We start from the raw sequence: 16,705 nt of genomic DNA on the forward strand, positions 1-16,705 counted from the left end.
AAATGAATAACTAGAGTCACTTTGGGAAAGTTCTGGACTGCAATGAAAAAGCAGCAGGAACCCTGCAGGCTGTAAAACCTGAGGAGGACTGTGTAGAAAATGGTGGGAAAGATTTCACCTAGTCACCCCATCATCCAGTTCAGGGGAGCTTGGCATGGCAAGGATCTCCTCAGGGGATTTCAGCCCATGGAGAAAAATAGAGGAGGAGAACTCCAGCAAGCCTCACCACCGTAGACGTTACAGCCTCTGCTACTGAGGACTTCCACAGTCTTCACCAACACTGATTACAGGTGGCATGCAGCCGCTTCTGTGTCTTTTCTGAGGCTGGAAATGTCGCTATAGTGAGACCTGATCTTGGGGCCGCATCACTCCTGTACCTTGCTTTTCCTGAGTGAGTGGCCACAGTGCCTTACCACCTGCTTAACTGGAGCTTGTGCTCTGTGCCCTGCCGCCAGGTCCTAAGTCAGCACTCTGACCTGCCTTTACCTCAGTCACACCACTGCTGCTCTGTACGCCATGCGTGGGTCCTGACACATGGCTTTAACAGGTCATCACTGGAAACCTGCTGCTCATGTTCTCTGACTTGCTCTGGGGCCAGAAGTGAAACTTTGACCCATCATCTCCACACTGTGCTGTTACAGCCCCCTGCCCCGGGGTGTAAGCCATTGCAGAACGCTGTCATCTCAGGGCCTATGCCACTGCTGCATACCTCCTCCCCCACCCCAGCTCTCAAATATAGTAACTATATGTCATATGCCTAGAAATACAAGTATACACGTGTTTTATATTTTCCCTTTTTATATTTGTTAAAGGAGAAAGAAGAGGATATATGCACTTATACTGTTTTACATAATTACTTACCTTTGCAAGTGCTCTTTTTTTACATGGTGGTTAGAATTGTAGTCTGGTTTTACTTTCTTCAGCCAGAAGCTGTCCTTTAGTTTTTTCTGTAAGAAAGATTTCCCAGCAATGAATTCTTTTTTGGGGAGATAGAGGGGTAGAGGACTTTCTGTGCTTTGCCCTTATGTTTGAAAGATAGTTTTGTTTGATATAGAATTTTTGCTTGACAGTTTTGTCTTTCAGGACTTTGAATGTGTCATCCTACTGCCTTACAGCATCCATTGTTTCTGATGAGATCTAAATAGTATCTTGGTATTCACCTGTAAGGATGAATTATTTTCCTGTTAGTGCTTCAGGATTTTCTGTCTTTAGCTTTCAACATTTCACTAGTGTCTGAGTATGGCTCTCCTATGTTTATCCTACTTGGAATTGGTTGGACAATTGGGATATGTAGATTAATATTTTTCATCATAATTGGGATGTTTTTAGGCATTATTTTTTTGAATATTTTGCTCTGCTCCTTGTTCTTCTGGCACTCCTCCTTGGTGTACGTTAGTGTGCTTTATTATGTACCACCATTGTCCAAGCCTATGTTCATTTTTCTTTATTCTTTTTCTCTCTGTTCTTTGGATTATGTTATCTTATTGATCTATCTGCAAATTTGCTGGCTTTATCATCAGCTTCTCAAATCTACTGTTGACTCTCTCTAGGGAATTTTTCATTTCAGATATAGTCATTTTTAAATCCAAAATATCCATGTGTTACTTTTGTAAAGTATGATTTCTATCTCTTCTTTATAGACTCTGTTAAATGGGACATAGTTATTAACACTTTCTTCTTCAAGTACAGTTTCCTGAAGGTAGGTTGCATGCTTCCAAGATTTTACCTATTTCTTCTAAGTTCTCCATTTTGTAGGAATATAATGATTCACAATAGTCTCTTATGATCATTTATATTTTTTATTGTAGTTTCTCATTTTATTTATTTGAGTGTTTTGTCTTTTTTTCTAGTTTCCTTTGAGTCACTGAACACATTGACATAGGCTACTTTGTAGTTTTTCCCTGTTAGAGCCAACCATTTCATTAAGTCCCTCTCTCAGGCAGTTTCTATTGCCTGCCTTTTTCCACATGTATTTCACATGTTTGTATTTCTTTATATGTCTTGTGAAATCATTGTTAAACTGTTACACTTAGACAATGGAGTGTAGCAACTCCAGGTCTATGTATTGTTAGTAGTATTCTTTCAGTGAGGACAGGAACTATTTTAGTGAAGTCTCTTTCCCCTACAGTGTAAAGCCTCTGATGCAGCTGTTTGGAGGGTGCAGCCTCAGGCATATTCACATTTCCTGGGCTGATAGTGGTTTCAGTAGGGCACTCTTTTTGACTGTCTCTTTCCTTACTGTTAGCTTTCACCAATTGTTGGGTGATTGTGCTATAGCTTTTGATAATATCTTGGAAAGATAAATTGCTCCAGAGCCCGACCCCCAAAAGTTCATTCTCTTTTGCAAGAATACTTTAGACGTCAGTGTTTGAGGTGTGTTCTGACCTCAAGACGGCTCTTAGCTGTGTCTTTCTCTGGTTTTCCCTGATAGGTTAGCTTGCCAATGGTTTAGCTTGTATCTGTCATGAAGCAACCAGCTTCATTTTAACTGCTTACTAACAAATCTTTCATAGCTTGAGGGCACACTTAGGCTTGACTTTCCTATAATGTGCTCCAAATGAAGTGAGTTCCTTGGGAACAGGTTGGAGCTGTCTGTTTCCTGTCCTGTGTCACCCTCTGGTCAAAGTCTCTGAACCTTGGCTTCCAGAGATGCAGAGAGAGACAGTGGCACACATCTCCCTCTGAGTGACATCTCTTCTTTGGGTGCAAAGTGTAGGCTCTATTTTTAGTTTTCCATTTTCATCATGGAACCTCCATGCTATGAATGAGCTGGGGCAATGACTTTTTGGGGTGCATTATTCTCAATATGCTGTGCCTGAATAGAACTTTTTAAAAAAATTTATTTTATTGAAATATAGTTGATTTATGTGTTAATTTGTTGTGTATTGCAAGGTGATTCAGTTGTATATATATACACACACAGATTCTTTTTCATATTCTTTCTTATTATGGTTTATCACAGGATAGATATTGAATAATACAGTTCCATGTGCTATACAGTAGGACCTTGTTTTTTCCCCTTTCTATGTATAATAGTATGCATCTGCTAACCCCAAACTCCCAGTCTATCTTCCATCCTCCTCCCCCTTGGCAATCACAAGTCTGTTCTGTATGTTTGTGAGTCTGTTTCTGTTTCGTACGTAAGTTCACTTGTGTGTCATATTTTAGATTCCAAGTGTAAGTGATATCATATGGTATTTGTCTTTCTCTTTCTGACTTACTTTATTTACTTAGTATGATAATCTCTAGGTCCATCCATGTTGCTGCAAGTGGCATTATTTCATTCTTTTTATGGTTGAGTAGTATTCCATTGTTTATAAGTACCAAATCTTCTTTGTCCATTCATCTGTTGGTGGTCACTGAGGTTGTTTACACATCTTGGCTTTTGCAAATAGTGCTGCTTTGAGCATAGGGGTGCATGTATCTTTTTGGATTATAGTTTTGTTTGATATATGCCCAGGAGTGGAATTGCTGAATCATATGGCAACTCTGTTTTTAGTTTTTTGAGGAACTTCCTTACTGTTTTCCAAATTACATTCCCACCAACAGTGTAGGAATTCCCTTTTCTCCACATTCCTTCCAGCATTTGTTATTTGTAGGCTTTTTTTTTTTTTGAGATTTATTATTTATTTATTTATTTATTTTTGACTGCATTGGGTCTTCATTGCTGTGTGTGGGCTTTCTCTAGTGTGACGAGCAGGGGCTACTCTTTATTGCAGTGTGCAGGCTTCTTGTTGCAGTGGCTTCTTTTGATGTGGAGCACAGGCTCTAGGTTCATGTGCTTCAGTAGTTGCAGCACGCAGACTCAGTAGTTTTGGCTCATGGGCTTAGTTGCTCCTTAGCATGTGGGATCTTCCCGCACTAGGGATTGACCCCATGTCCCCTGCATTGGCAGGTGGATTCTTAACTGCTGCACAACCAGGGAAGTCCCTATTTGTAGACTTTTTTATAATGATGGCCATTCTGACTGGTGTGAGGTGGTACCTCATTGTAGTTTTGATTTGCATTTCTCTAATAATTAGTGATGCTGAGCATCTTTTCAGGTGCTAGTTGGCCATTTGTATGAATTCTTTGGAGAAATGTCTATTTAGGTCTTTTGCCTGTTTTTCAATTGTGTTGTTTGTTTCTTTTTTGTTATTGAGTTGTATGAGCCATTGGTATGTCTTGGAAATTAAGCCTTTGTTGGTCGCATCGTTTGCAAATACTTTCTCCCAGTCTTTAGGTTGTTGTTTTGTTTATGATTTTCTTTGCTGGGCAAAAGCTTGTAAGTTTGATTAGGCCCGATTTGTTTACTTTTGCTTTTGTTTCTGTTTCCTTGGGAAACTGACCTAAGAAAACATTGGTACAATTTATGTTAGGGAATGTTTTGCCTATGTTCTCTTTTGGAAGTTTTATGATGTTATGTCATATATTTAAGTCTTTAAGCCATTTTGAGTTTACTATTGTGTATGGTGTGAGAGTGCCTTTCTAACTTCACTGATTTACATCTGCCTGTCCAACTTTCCCAACACCACTTGCTGAAGAGACTGCCTTTTCTCTATTGTATATTCTTGCTTCCTTTGTGGAAGATTATTTGACCATAGTTGTGTGGCTTTATTTCTGGGCTCTCTATTCTGTTCCATTGATCCATTTGCCTGTTCTTGTGCCAAAACCACACTGTTTTGTTTACCGTAGCTTTGTAGTCTTTTCTTAAGTCTTGGAGGGTTATGCTTCCTGCTTTGTTCTTTTTCTTTTTTCTTTCATTCACTTTTTTTTTTAAATATTTATTATTTATTTATTTATTTTATTTTTGGCTGTGTTGGGTCCGTTGCTGTCTGCGGGCTTTCTCTGTTGTGGTGAGTGGGGGCTACTCTTTATTGCAGTGCACCAGTTTCTCATTACAGTGGATTATCTTGTTACGGAGCATGGGCTCTTGGCATGCAGGCTTCAGTAATTGCAGCATGTGGACTTGGTAGCTGTGGCTTGTTAGCTCTGGAGCACAGGCTCAGTAGCTGTAGGGCACTGGCTTCGTTGCTCCATGGCATGTGGTATCTTCCAAGTCCAGGGGTCGAACATGTGTCCCATGCACTGGCAGGTGGGTTCTTTTCTCTTAAAATAATTAATTAATTAATTAATTTTTTGGCCCTATATTGGAATATAATTGCTTTACACTCTTGTACCAGTTTTTGAGGTACACCAAAGTCTATCAGCTGTATTTATACATATATCCCCATATTCCCTCCTTCTATTACTCCCTCCCACCCTCCCTGTCCTAGGCCTCTAAGGCATCACCCATCATCGAGTTGATCTCCCTTTGTTATACAGCAATGTCCCACTGGCTCTCTATTTTACAATTGGTAGTGTATATCTGTCTATGCTACTCTCTCACTTCGTCCCAGCTTCCCCTCAACCCCCGACCCCCCAACCTCATGTCCTCCAGTCCATTCTCTACATCTGCATCCTTATTCTTATCCTGTCACTGGGTTCATCAGTACCATTTTTTTTTTTTTTTTTTAGATTCTGTATATATGAGTCAGCATACAATATTTCTTTTTATTTTTCTGGCTTATTTCACTCTGTATGACAGATTCTAGGTCTATCCACCTCATTACATATAGCTCCATTTCATTCCTTTTTATGGCTGAGTAGTATTCCATTGTATATATGTGCTACATCTTCTTTATCCATTCATTTGTTGATGGGCGTTTAGCTAGCTTCCATGTCCTGGCTATTGTAAACAGTACTGCAATAAACATTACAGTACACGGTTCTTTTTGGATTATGGTTTTCTCTGGGTATATGTCCAGTAGTGGGATTACTGGATCATATGGTAGTTCTTTTTTAGTTTTTTAAGGAACCTCCAAACTATTTTCCATAGTGGCTGTACCAACTTACATTCCCATCAACAGTGCAGGAGAGTTCCCTTTTCTCCACACCCTCTCCAACATTTATTGTTTCTAGACATTTTGATGATGGCCATTCTGACTGGTGTGACGTGATACCTCATTGTGGCTTTGACTTGCATCTCTCTAGTGATTAGTGATGTTGAGCATCTTTTCATGTGTTTGTTGGCCTTCTGTATGTCTTCTTTGGAGAAATGTCTATTTAGGTCTTCTGCCCATTGTGGATTGGGTTATTTGCTTTTTTGGTATTAATCTGCATGAGCTGCTTATATATTTTGGAGATTAATCTTTTGTCAGTTGCTTTGTTGGCAAGTATCTTCTCCCACTCTGAGGGTTGTCTTCTTGTCTTGTTTATGGTTTCTTTTGCTGTGCAAAAGCTTTTAAATTTCATTAGGTCCCATTTGTTTATTCTTGATTTCCATGATTCTAGGATATGGGTCAAAAAGGATCTTGCTTTGATGGATGTCATAGAGTGTTCTGCCTATGTTTTCCTCTAAAAGTTTAACAGTGTTTCACCTTACATTTAGGTCTTTAATCCATTTGGAGTTTTTTTTTGTGTATGGTGTTAGGGAGTGTTCTAAGTTCATTCTTTTACATGTAGCTGTCCAATTTTCCCAACACCACTTATTGAAGAGGCTATCTTTTACATTGTATATTCTTGCCTCCTTTGTCAAAGATAAGGTGCCCATATATGCTTGGGCTTACCTCTGATTTCTCTATTCTGTTCCACTGATCTTCCTATTTTTGTGCCAGTACCATACTGTCTTGATCACTGTGGCCTTGTAGTATAGTTTGAAGTCAGGAAGCCTAATTCTATCAATTCCATCTTTCCTTCTCAAGATTGCTTTGGCTATTCAGGGTCTTTTGTATTTCCATACAAATTGTAAGATTTCTTGTTCTAGTTCTGTGAAAAGTGCCATTGGAAATTTGATAGGGATTGCATTTAATCTGTAAACTGCTTTGGGTAATACAGTCATTTTCACAATGTTGATTCTTCCAATCCAAGAACATGGTATGTCCCTCCATCTGTTTGTGTTGTCTTTGATTTCTTTCATCAGTGTCTTATAGTTTTCTGTATACAGTTCTTTTGCCTCCTCAGGCAAGTTTATTCCTAGGTATTTTATTCTTTTGGTTGCAAAGGTAAATGGGAGAGTTTCCTTAATTTCTCTTTCTGCTCTTTCATTGTTCGTGTATAAGAATGCAAGAGATTTCTGCACGTTAATTTTGTACCCTATTACTTTACTGAATTCATCAGTTAGTGCTAGCAGTATTCTGCTAGAGTCTTTTGGGTTTTCTATGTATAAGATCATGTCATCTGCAAAGAGTGACAATTTGACTTCTTCTTTTCCAATTTGGATTCCTTTTCTTTCTTTTTCTTCTCTGATTGCTGTGGCTAAAACTTCTAAGACTATGTCGAATAATAATGATGAGAGTGGATACTCTTGTTTTGTTCCTGTTCATAGAGGGAATTCTTTTAGTTTTTCACCATTTAGAATGATGTTGGCTTTTGGTTTCTCATATATGGCTTTTATTATGTTGAGGTAATTTCCTTCTATGCCCATTTTCTGCAGAGCTTTTATCATAAATGGATGTTGAAGTTTGTCAAAACCTTTTTCTGCATCTATTGAGATGATCATATAGATTTTTGCTTCAATTTGTTGATATGATGTATCACATTGATTGATTTGCATATATTGAAGAATCCTTGCATCCCAGGGATAAACCCCACTTGATCATTGTGTATGATCTTTTTAATGTGCTGTTGCAGTCTGTCAGCTAGTATTTTGTTGAGAATTTTTGCATCTATATTCATCAGTGATATTGGTCTGCAATTTTCTTTTTTTGTGACATCTTTGCCTGGTTTTGGTATCAGGGTGATGGTGGCCTCATAGAATGAGTTTGGGAGTATTCCTCCTTCTGCAATATTTTGGAAGAGTTTGAGAAGGATAGGTGTTAGCTCTTCTCTAAAGGTTTGATAGAATTTGCCTATGAAGCCATTTGGCCCTGGGCTTTTGTTTGTTGGGAGATTTTTAATTATAGCCTCAATTTCCATACTTGTGATTGGTCTATTCTATTTTCTCTTTCCTCATGGTTCAGTCTTCGAAGATTGTACTTTTCTAAGAATTTATCCATTTCATCCAGGTTGTCCAATTTATTGGCATATAGTTGCTCGTAGTAGTCTTTCATGATCTTTTGTATTTCTGTGGTGTCTGTTGTTACTTCTGTTTTTTCATTTCTAATTCTGTTGATTTGCGACTTCTCCCTTTTTTCATGATGAGTCTGGCTAATGGTTTATCAATTTTGTTTATCTTCTCAAAGAACCAGCTTTTAGTTTCATCAATCTTTGCTATTGTTTCCTTCCTTTCTTTTTCATTTATTTCTGATGTGATCTTTATGATTTCTTTCCTTCTGCTCACTTTGGGGTTTTTTTGTCCTTCTTTCTCTAATTGTTTTAGGTGTAAGGTTAGGTTGTTTATTCAATATTTTTCTTGTTTCTTAAGGCAGGACTGTATTGCTATAAACTTCCCTCTTAGAACTACTTTTGCTGTGTCCCATAGGTTTTGGGTTGTTGTGTTTTCATTGTCGTTTGTTTCTAGATATTTTTTGATTTCGTCTTTAACTTCTTTAATGATTTCTTGGTTGTTTAATAGTGTATTGTTTAGCCTCCATGTGTTTGTATTTTTTGCAGTTTTTTTCCTGTAATTGATATCTAGTCTCATGGCATTGTGGTCTAAGAAGATGCTTGATATGATTTCAATTTTCTTTTATTTACTGAGGCTTGATTTGTGTCCCAAGATGTGATCTATCCTGGAAAATATTACATGTGCACTTGAGAAGAAAGTGTATTCTGTTGTTTTTGGATGGAATGTCTTATAAATATCTATTAAGTCGAGATGGTCTAATGTGTCACTTAAAGCTTGTGTGTCCTTATTTCTTTTCTGTTTGGATGATCTGTCCATTGATGTAAGTGGGGTGTTCAAGTCTCCCACTATTATTGTGTTACTGTTGCTGTCCCCTTTTATGACTGTTAGCATTCCCCTTATGTATTGAGGTGCTCCTATGTTGGGGGCATAGATATTTACAATTGTTTCATCCTCCTCTTGGATGGATCCCTTCATCATTATGCAGTGACCTTCCTTGTCTTTTGTAATAGTCTTTATTTTAAAGTCTAATTTTTCTGGTATGATTATTGCTACTCCAGCTTTCTTTTGACTTCCATTTGCATGGAATATCTTTTTCCATCCCTTTACTTTCAGTCTATATGTATCCCTTAGTCTGAGTTGGGTTTCTTGTAGGCAGCATATAGAAGGGTCTTGTTTTTGTATCCATTCAGCCAGTCTGTGTCTTTTGGTTGGAGCATTTAATCCATTTACATTTACGGTGATTATTGACATGTATGTTTCTATTACCATTTTCTTAATTGTTTTGGGATTGTTTTTGTAGGTGTTTTCCTTCTCTTGTGTTTCCTACCTAGTGAAGTTCCTTTAGAAATTGTTGTAAGACTATTTTGGTGGTGCTGAATTCTCTTAACTTTTGCTTGTCTGGAAAGCTTTTGATTTTTCCATTGAATCTGTATGAGTTTCTTGCTGGGTAGAGTATTCCTGGCTGTAGGTTTTTCTCTTTCAGGACTTTCAGTATATCCTGCCATTCCCTTCTGGCCTGCAGAGTTTCTGTAGAAAGGTCAGCTGTTATCCTAATGGGTTTTCCCTTATATGTTATTTGTTGCTTTTCTCTTGCTGCTTTTAATATTTTTTCTTTTAAAAATTTTTTTTCATTTGATTAATATGTGCCTTGGTGTATTTCTCTTTGGGTTTATTCTGTATGGGACTCTTTGCATTTCTTGGATTTGGTTAATTATTTCCTTTCTGATGTTGGGGAAGTTTTCCACTGTAACCTCTTCAAATATTTTCTCAGACCCTTTCTTTTTTTTCTTCTTCTGGGATTCCTATGATTCAAATGTTGGTGTGCTTAATATTATCACCAAGGTCTCTGAGACTGTCTTCCATTCTTTTTATTCTTTTTTCTCTTTCCTGCTCTGTGGCAGTTATTTCCCCCATTCTATCTTCCAACTCACCTATTCATTCTTTTGCCTTAATTATTCTGCTGTTTATACCTTCTAGAGTATTTTTAATTTCAGTTATTTTGTTGCCCATTGCTGTTTGTTTGTCCTTTAGTTCTTCTGAGTCCTTATTAAGTGTTTCTTGTACTTTCTGTATTTTGTTACTGAGATTTTGTATCATTTTTACTATCATTACTCTAAATTCTTTTTCTGGCTTTTTTCCTATTTCCTCTTCATTTATTTGGTGTTGTGTTTTTTTTTTTTTTTTTCCTTCTCCTTTGCCTGCAAGGTGTTTCTTTGTTTTCTCATTTTGTCTAATTTATAGTATTTGCTGTTTCCTTTCCTTATGCTGCCTAGTAGTAATTCTTTTTGTTTCTGTTCTCTGCCCCCTGTGGTGAGGTTGGTTCAGTGTCTTGAGTAGGCTTCCTGATGTGAGGGACTGGTGCCCGCGTTCTGGTGTGTGGATCTAAGTCTTTTCCTTCTGATGAGCAGGTCCATGTTAGATGGTGTGTTTTAGGGTATCTGTGAGCTTAATATGGCTTTAGGTAGTCTGCGTGCTGATGGGTGGGTTTGTGTTCCTTTCTTGTTTGTAGTTTGGTGTGAGGTATCCATTACTGGTAGTTGCAGGCAGTCGGGCAAAGCCATGTCTTAGACTCCAATAGAATCTGAATTATCTGTGGTTAGTCTTCCCTGTGGCTGAGGACACTCTAGTGTCCTAGTGTCCTGGACTCAGTGCTTCCTCTCCAGAGCCTCTGACTTGACTTCTGGTTGAGGAATCCAGACTCCAGAGGTCTCTCATCCCAGCAATAAAGGGGATTAAAAAAGACTATCCAACCCCCAGACTAATAGTAAAAGGTTAAGTCAAACAAATACTGAATGAAGGAAACATACTCGCAGAAGAAACACAAAAACCAAACCCAATAGAACATAAAACACAGGAACATCCTGACAGAAGAACCCCAGAATGCAATCAGACAGTCAAAGAGAAAACCAACAAAAATTAAAAACAAAACAAAACAAAATACAAAAGAAAACAAAACAAACCAGGAAATTGTCAAATAGCAGACCAGATATAACACGGACCAAATGGAAACAGGGAGCAAATATAACAAAGAGAAAGAGAACAAGCAGACAGATTGAAGACCCCCAAAATGAAATCAAACAATTATAATTAGAACTAAGATAAAGACAAAATGTAAAATCAAAAACCAAAGCAGTGTGTCATATGAAGAATAAAGCAAGGAAACAGTGCAGACCAATAATATTGATTAAATATATAATAAGATAAAATAAAATAGAAAGGGATAAAACATATTGCAACAGAAAAGCATAGTATGACTGGAAATATAAAAAGAAAAAGAAAAAAAGAAATGTATTAAAAATAAAGAAGAAAAGAAGATGGGGAGATAAACTCAGCACTGCAAAAAAGCTAGCTAGAAATAGAAATGTATGAAAAAGCTAAAAATAGAAGTAAGAAATAGAATAAAAAACATGTTATAAAATGTGAAGATTTCTTAGGACTAAGACCATAATAAACAAACAAACAAAAAAGTTAGAACTGACCACAGAATGGATCAGATCAATAGAATTAATAATAATAATTCTGTTTCCTTGTGTTCTCAGCTGTATGTGTCCTTGTACATGCCTTGAGCCTCAGGCCACCTTTGCCTCCCCAAGAGGCCCTCTTCTACCTCTGGGTTGGACTCTGGATCTGCTGTGGGCCCTATGGGGTCCACTTAGGCTCTGATCTGGCCTAATTCTTGTGTGTGCTCATTCCCACAGTCCACAGCTGCCAGAGCTAGACCTTTTTCATTCATGGGAATATTCATTGTCTACTCAGATATTCCAAAGACATAGGGTCTACCTAGATGATCATGGGGATTTAGTCTGCAGCATGTATATCTGATGGAAAGATTTTAGAATCTCTTCCTTAGTCAACCTGTACCTGGTGTTCAGCTTTGGTTTTGTCCATGCTTCAGCATGTGGTCAGAGTCTGGTCCTGAGACTGCCTTGGAGCTCTTTGCGTCTGCCTCAGTGAGGGTTTCCTTTATTGTTCATCTGCAGAGGGAGGTGTGTGGGGAGAGAGAGGCTTTGATAGTGGCTCCTCTCCCTGTGTGTGACTCAACAGTAGCACCCTGCTTGGATTGTGGGAGCTCTGGGGGTGACACTGAATGTACAGTGATGCCATCGGCCGTGGGTATAGGAAATCTGGCCTTAGCGTGGTTCTTTACTGGTGCCTGGCGCAGATGGGCAGCGCTTGGGGGATTTTTGTATTGCTCTGCAACTAGCAGAGCTTCCTTTATTGTTTATCTGTAGGAGCTGGTGTGTTGGGAGAGAGGGTACAATACTCGTTCCTTCCTCTGTGTGTGAGTCAGTAGTAGCACCCTGCCTGTGTTGCAGGAGCCCTGGTGGTGGTGGCGGTGCCTATTAAAGAGAGAGGCCAATGGGCTCGAGTGTAAGCAAAATGTCTTCAGAGGTGGGCCATGCTGCAGACGTCTTCTGGCTCTTGGCTGCAAGGCATACCAGGCCATCACCCCAGGGAGCTTTTTCTATCCCTTGTCAACTGTGACAGCCAGGTCCAGAGGGGGCCTCCTTTTGTTTGTCACAGGCATTGAAAGAGAGGCTACAACAGAGGCTCCTCCCTCCTGTGTGTGAGTCAGCAGTAGCACGCCACCACCATGACCACCCAGCCTTCCACTGTAGGCATTCTCTGCTGCAGATTTCTTCCCTCCTATCCCCTCAGTCCATCTTCCCACCACCAATGTTTCTCACCCTGAACCAGTTCTCTAGTTCCCATGTTCTAGCTCCCAGACCCCCTGTACAGCTGCAAACCCATGTCTCACTCTGGGACATGCAGAGCCATGGTACAGACCCTCTGTTTGTTTCTCACTTTTTCCTGTCTTCCACATATTGACTGCTTCACCCTCTTTGGACAGTCCCAAATGCCTCCTTTCTGACCCAATCAAATTCCCCGTTGGCAAGAGGGTTTCCTCATCAGATAAGGGGGGTTCTCCCTGAATTTGGCAATCTCTCCTTTATTTCAGCTGCCCCCACCCCAGGGTGTAGGACCTGTTCCTTTCCTTTCTTCTCCTCCTCTTTTTCCCCTCTGTCCTACCCAGTTATGTTGGGATCTTTGCAGTCCTTTCTGGTGTTCAAGTTCTTCTGCTAGTGTTCAGCTGGTGTTCTGTGGGAATTATTGCATCTTTTGATGTATTCCTGATGCATCTGTGGAGAGAGATGCATTCCACGTCCTTCTACTTCGCCACCATCTTTCTGAATTGATGAGAAATTTTTTTGTCATGAATAGATATAGGCTTTTGTCAAGTTCTTTTTTTGTATCTACTGAGATATTCATGTGATTTTTAGTTTTTCTTTTTTTAATGTAGTATATCACATTGATTTGTTTGCATATGTTGAACCATTGTTGTGACCATGGAATGAATCCAACTTAATCATGGTGTATGTTGTTTTTCATGTACTGTTGGACTCAGTTTCCTAATATTTTGTTAAGGATTTTTCCATTGATATTCATAAAGATATTGTCCTGTAATTTTTTGGTAATGTCTATGACTGCTTTTGGTATCAGGGTAATGGGGGCCTAATAGTGTGAGTTTGATAGTGTTCCCTCCTCTTCAATTTTTTGGAATAGTTTGCAAAGGATAGGTTCTTCTTTATGTGTTTGGTAGAATTCCCCAATGGTGCTGTCTTGTCCTGGACTTTTGTTTCCTTGTTTTTTTTTCTCTTATTACAAATTCAATTTCAGTTCTAGTGATTGGTCTGTTCAAATTGTCTGTTTCTTCTTTACTCATTCTGGGTGTCTGAATGTTTATAAAATTTTGTCCATTTCTTCTAGGTTGTCCAATTTGTTGACAACCAACTGTTCAGAGTATTCTCTTATGGTTTTTAGTATCTCTGTGGCATCAGTTTTTAATCCTCCTCTTTCATTTCTTATTTCGTTTTTTTGTGTCCTCTCTAATTTCTTCTTGGTGAGTGTGGCTAAAGATTTGTCATTTTTGTTTATCTTTTAAAAAACCAGCTGTCAGATTTCTTAATCTTTTCTATTTTTGTTTTTTGTGAATCTATGTATGTTTTCAATTTATGGTTACCATGGGATTTATTTAAGTTGATCCATAAGTATGCTTACTTGCTTTAAACTGATAGTCACTTAAGTTCAATCACACTCTAAAAGATCTGTATTTTTTTGCTCCTCTTCTCATTTTGAGATTTTGATGTGCTATTTTCATTATCATCCTGCTTATTTTTTGACTGTTTATTGCAGTTATAATCACTTTTTTCATTTTTTGTTTGTTTTTTAATCTATGTACTGGTTTATTTACCTGATCTTCAGCACTTACTATATATTTGCCTTTCTTATTGGGGTTTTACCTTTTCAAAGATTTTTGCTTCTTTTACATTTAAGGAACATCCTTCAACATTTCTTTTAGGATAGGTTTAGCACTGCTGAATTCTTTTAGTTTTTGCGTGTCTGAGAAATTCTTTATCTTCCCCTCTTTTCTAAATAATAATCTTGCTGGGCAGACTATCCTAGGTTGCAGGGTTTCCCCATTGAGGACTTTGGATATACCATGGCCCTTGGTTTAGACCTGAAACACCTCTCTCAAGAAATCAGCTGATAGACTTATGGGGGTTCCCTTGAAAATGAGTCTTTGTTTTTTCTCCTTGCATTTGAATTCTGCCTTTATCATTAACTTTCACCATTTTAATTATTATATGTCTAGGTGTGGGTCTGTTTGGGTTGATTTGTTTCATATGCTTTCTGCTTCCTGAATCTGGACATCTATTTCCTACTTTAGGCTTGGGAAATTTCCATCCATAATTTCTTCACATACATTTTCAATCCCTCTCTTTGTCTCTTCTCCTTCTGGAAACCTTATCATGTGTAAGTTGGCACATTTTATATTATCCCATAAATCTTGTATGTTACTTTCATTTTCTTTTTCATTTGTTTTTTCGTCTGATGTTCTGATTGATGTTCTGGTTATTTTCACTACTTTATCTTCCAGATGGCTTATTTGTTCTGTATCATTTAGTCAGCTATTCATTGCTTATAGATGGCTTTTTATCTCAGAAATTGAATCATCTGTTTTTGATCAGTTGATCTTTATAATTCCTAACTCCATGTTACAGTCATCTGTGTTTACATCTATAATTTTTCTTAATTCAACTAGCATTTTTATTACCTCCTTTTTGAACACAGGGTCTGGTAGTCTGGTGATAACTCTTTCATTATTTATTCTTTCAAGGGTTTTCTCTTGCTTTTTTAATTGTGAGTGTTTTCTCTGCCTTTTCATGTCACTTAACTTTTCTGCTCTATGAATTTAGGAGAAGCAATTCTCTACTGTGGTCATGAAGGGTTGTTATTAAGTGTAACTGCCCCTGTGTAGACTGTATGTTTCCAATGCCTTTGGTGTGAGCACTGGTTTGAAAACGGATGTCAGCCACATCTTTCATCAGGGCGTGCTGGCTGTTATCACCTTGATCAGGGGTGTTGTTGCTGTTGGAGTATCTAAAACCTGTGCAGGGTGTGAGGCGGGTCTACCTCTTTGATACATGGCTGTCATTGCTCTATCAGGGGTAGGATGTGATCCTTGGTTTTGAGGGTAGAAGCTCTAGGGATCAGGCTCATTCAGAGTCTTTTCACATTGATTGTGTCCCTTACCCCAAGGGCAGGGAGTGCTGAAGCCAGTGAGGTTTGTGTGCTCACAGATGTCCGATATACCACCTTTGTAGTCGTATGTGGCTTTGTTCATGTGCAGCCCAATTTTGCATCCTCTTCTTGTTTTGGTTGTCCCAGATATAGCACAAAGCGGTGCTGTGGAGTAGGTGGGGCCAGAGCTCGTCAGCTGGTAGATGGATTGTGGCATACTGGTTGTGGTAGCTCTTGAAACTGCCTAACAAGCACCAACATTGGCAGTGGCCTCCCTACCTTTATCTCATGGCTTTAGAACCCATACCTATGTTGTAGTTGTGTGTTTACTTACTGGTAGCCATTTAAGTTCTAGTAGGAATATGTAGAATATAATATTGAACATCTGCAAGTCTTTTTCCATGATGAATTCCTAGATGTAGAGTGGCAATGTCAACAATATATTTAAATTATATTTAAAAGAGTTTTTCCATATTCTACTCCCTCAAAAATAGTCCTACCAGATTACTTATTCTGCAGAACATTTGTAGGAAAATAATTTATTGACTCAGTTTTCATTTCCAAAGGGACAAGTGAACTTTGTCACTTTCTATGTATCATTGATCATTTCACTTCTGTGAATTTCCTGTTAATATCCTCATTTATTTTCATATTGGACTGTTTGAATTTTTGTTGGAAATTGGTAATATTTCTCACTATACAATGGCTACTAATCATTTTTCTGTTACAAACATTGCCACATAGATTTGAGGAAAATTATGTAAGCCTATATGTGTGATTTGACAATTGTATCTAGTATGGAAGTATGTTAGTTCTACTTTCCTTTAATAATGTGTCAAATATTTAGAGGGGTTGTATGGAAAATTCTATGGTAAATTTTCCTATTATTCTCCAAGCAACAATGTTTTAATTTATTTTTAAAATACATTATGCCTTAGACTGAAGAATATTTATCATATGATGTGGATAGTCATCCTCTTGAACAATAAGGCAAGCATACTTTTCCTTATTGGACCACCTTGATGAAAAAGTACTTTCCTGATGGGCAGTTTTCAGGAGCGCCTTCAGATTGCTTTCATTTGATATACCAATTTT

The sequence above is a fragment of the Hippopotamus amphibius genome, chromosome 3, assembly GCF_030028045.1.
Source record: "Hippopotamus amphibius kiboko isolate mHipAmp2 chromosome 3, mHipAmp2.hap2, whole genome shotgun sequence".
Lineage (NCBI taxonomy): Eukaryota > Metazoa > Chordata > Mammalia > Artiodactyla > Hippopotamidae > Hippopotamus > Hippopotamus amphibius.